This window comes from Typha latifolia, chromosome 3, assembly GCF_019914945.1.
Source record: "Typha latifolia isolate L0001 chromosome 3, TyphaL0001v2, whole genome shotgun sequence".
Lineage (NCBI taxonomy): Eukaryota > Viridiplantae > Streptophyta > Magnoliopsida > Poales > Typhaceae > Typha > Typha latifolia.
The window spans coordinates 11,357,032-11,360,616 of record NC_133088.1 but is presented as its reverse complement, the minus strand read 5'-3'; the positions used below and the strand labels follow the sequence as shown (position 1 = coordinate 11,360,616).

General features: G+C 33.4%; 1 long non-coding RNA gene across 1 annotated transcript; it reads right to left on the bottom strand.

Annotated features, from left to right (window-relative positions):
- Nucleotides 1-1,017: 1,017 nt before the first annotated feature.
- Nucleotides 1,018-1,872, bottom strand: LOC140784692 (uncharacterized). Its single transcript, XR_012108304.1, has 2 exons — nt 1,743-1,872; nt 1,018-1,631 (listed from the first exon to the last, which is right to left on the bottom strand). It is a non-coding gene; the product is annotated as an uncharacterized lncRNA (long non-coding RNA).
- Nucleotides 1,873-3,585: the final 1,713 nt, after the last annotated feature.

Sequence of the window (3,585 nt, the reverse complement as noted above, 5' to 3'; positions counted from 1 at the left end):
TTTACCAAGAATAGCGATGTCATTTCATATGTATAGTTCCCTCTCCATAGGAAGTAATCTATATGAGCTATATATACAAGGGCTATTTGAGTTAGAGGAAGTAATTTATGAACATTTCTGTCATCCATGTTGGACGATAAATTGTATCTTATAAAGCAGCATTTTAGATTTCAATTTACAAGACCACAACTCTATTATGTGCACCGATGATTTGTTACTTACTTTAGATATTGTCAGATAGACTGGTGCGTGCTAATTCTGAGTATCCTTAATAGTTATATGTCTATCTATCTTTCTATCTATCTATCTATCTATCTATCTATCTATATGTAATTCCTTAATTATAAGGCCAGATAGCAGGCCAATATTCAAATCCTTAGCTTGTAAAATTGGTATCGCATTAGCAAGGGCTAATGCAATGAAGCAAATTAACTGGCTTATGTATTCTAACCTTATCATATCAGATGATATCATATCAGATGGAAAGGATGGACTAATCGAGCTTGAACACTAGCCTTATCATACCATTGCCAATATATATATATATTTCTAACGGAACCCAGTAACACACTCCAAGCTTTATATTTATTTTTGTGAGACTTAAAAGTCTTCCTCTTCCTTTTGTGATACCTCAAAATCTCAAAATTAATGTTCCTTTATTTCTTAATCTTTTGGATGCCATGATATTATATATAGTGATTGGATATGCATGCCATGGTACGTACTAAGGTGATAAGTGCTGTGCCAGGTATATATGAAGTTACTTTGGATTGATTGAACGCTGGAAAAAGTTTTACTCCAAATAACATCCAGGCCCCGATGGAGGTGTAAAAGGATTAGAATGACGGAATTGTGTCTTTCACTAAGATGAATCAAGTATATAAATATACAACAATCTCTCTTATAATTAAGCTTGTCTATCCAACATATTATGATAGTGTTGCTATTTACAAGAAAAGTAAATAACAAACAGATTAACCAAATCAATAATAATAGTAATAAAATCTGATTTTGAAATTTCTTCAAGTTGGAACCAAATTTGATTTCAATATTTCTTTCCAACAAACACTCTTCTTTAAGTTGGAATCAAATATGTTTTCAATATTTCTTTCCAACAAGAGGTGGAGGGAGGGAGAGAGGGAGAGTTACATAAATATTCTCATATATTACATCCACATGCCAATTATTTAGTAAGAGTGGGACTGTCTGGATGCATGTCCTTCAAAACACAAACTATATTACATAAGCTACAATACTTAATTCTCTAACCCTGCACATGCACTCCGCATAATAATATATAAGACGCTTACCTATGCAAGTATATGTTTAGGGCAACCATAACTAGTTGTTGGAAGCTTCTTTAGATCCTTTTCTGCCAGCACCATCTCCACCATCCCCGGGCATATTACCTGGAGTGCTCCAATTATTATACTGGCTTCTTGGTATTGTATGATGGTTGTCATATGAGCTCCTTCCATCAGTTGAAACTCCTTCCAATGCCCTTGCGTGTTCTCTTACATGCAGTTGTTTATCCTTAATCATCTTCCTTGGCATCGCGAAACAAGAACTAATCATGAACATTGCAAGAAATGCAAACACTACAAGCTTCATCTTTCTCATAGCTATTCCTGCTGCAAGAACAATACTAAACAATTGTCTCATAATCTATAAAGGTAGAAGAAGATAGAAGTTTTAATTAATTTTTAAATCTTGACATGCATCCAGAATCAACTGTTACTTACCCAAAAAGGAAACTCTAGTACGGACCTGAAGGCTTCTGTTGAACTTCGTTGTTTTGATAAGTAGGGGGGTATGCTATTTATAGATGGTAGAGATAGAACTGTGGTTGTAGAAATTCTTCAAACAATTAATTGTGTTTAGGATTCTCCACCAAATTGAGACAATTTGCAGTGGGGTGCATATATTATCTTAGTGAATGATGGGCTGAAGGAAAATTAGAATCTATAGAATTTAGCAGCCTAATTAGGGTGGGTTAGCTGGCTTTGCTAGGTGGCGTAAAAGATAAATATCAACTAAGAACAGTTTGTAGATAGTTTGCGGTAAATATTAAACATTTTCATATGCCTATTGTTTGAAAGATTTCAAAGCCTTTTCATTAGTTATCTGATTTTAAGATGTCTTATGTACATTTAATCATGGAGTTACAAGGCCTCAAAATATATATATGGCTGTTACAAAATGCTCAAATGGGCCTTGAATGCTCTTTACTTTGGAGGGTACATGCAGAATGGCAAATACCATTATCACTTGCAAATGTCAGTGTTGCGTGTGCGATATCTTGACCTCTGGCTCAAATATTTTGTTTCAAGATCTAGTTCGCCATGATCTTGTGAGGTTCAATCTGGAAGATGATTAATACACCTACACGTATAGCATATAGAGTATATCCACGATACAGTACTTTTTATTTTCTGAAACTTTATATGTTTTTGGAACTCCCAGGGGATTTCAGAAACTTTTCACTAATTCACTGATTTTTAAGCTTTAATTTGGCAGTTAGAGGGCCTTAAGATATGACTGTACAAAGTGCTTTAATGGGTTTTTGATATGGTCTTTGATGTGGAATTAGAAGATGTCCAATATATATATATATATATATCCACACAACTTTGGTCTGATTTAAGATGCTAAGAAAATCAAGCATCCTTCCCTAAGCTCCCTTTCACTTAAGGAATATTTTTTTTCCTATTTTATATTAAGACCCCCTAATCTAGAATGCCAAATAAACATTAGATTAGCCTTATTCTATTTTACGAATATAATTCATTAAGATTGAATCGTATACCATACATACACACAATTATCATTTTACCTTTAATTTGAGTAAAGTAATTTAAAAAAATTTCTGTCATCTCTCCTACCATCAACCTAAGCTCATTCTATGAACCAAAAATTCTCTGCTCAATTTTTTCTCTTTAGTTTCACTATCGTAGCACTTACCCCTCATTTTACTCAGGTTTTTCACATTTTTAAGTAAAAAATGATTTAATATTTGATAACCATGTCTAAGAAATATAGGTATAATGATGCGAACCGGGTTAGATTAGATCACATCAAAGGAGGTTAGGCTCAATGGATTGAGTCTAATTATCTTATTTGGTTATTTAGTTTAGTTAGAGTCTTAGCAGGTTAGGATTTTATTTAATTAGCTAAATCTAGCTTCGTCTAGTTTCTGAAAAATATTCGTAGAATATTGTACACATATATAAATAATATTAGACTAGTTGGATAAGATCGCCAATCTCCAAATCTATAACTTTGATATTTGTGACTTCTCTAGATTCATATTCTATCTGTGACGAAATGAATGATTAATTTGAGAAGATAAGGAAGACTAGTTTAGTTGGTTTGTTAGGGTTTTTTAATTTAGTTGTTGGTTTGTTAGGATTTATTAGAGTTGTTTAACTTAGTTGATGAGTCCCTAGGTGAGCCTCTATAAATATGTGGAGAAAACCCTAATTGGAAAAGAATCTTAGATAATTGAATTGGCTTTGGCCTTTTATATCCTTCTCTACTTGTCTCAAGTCATTGGCGCCCCCTCCCTCCTCCCTTCTTCCACCACCC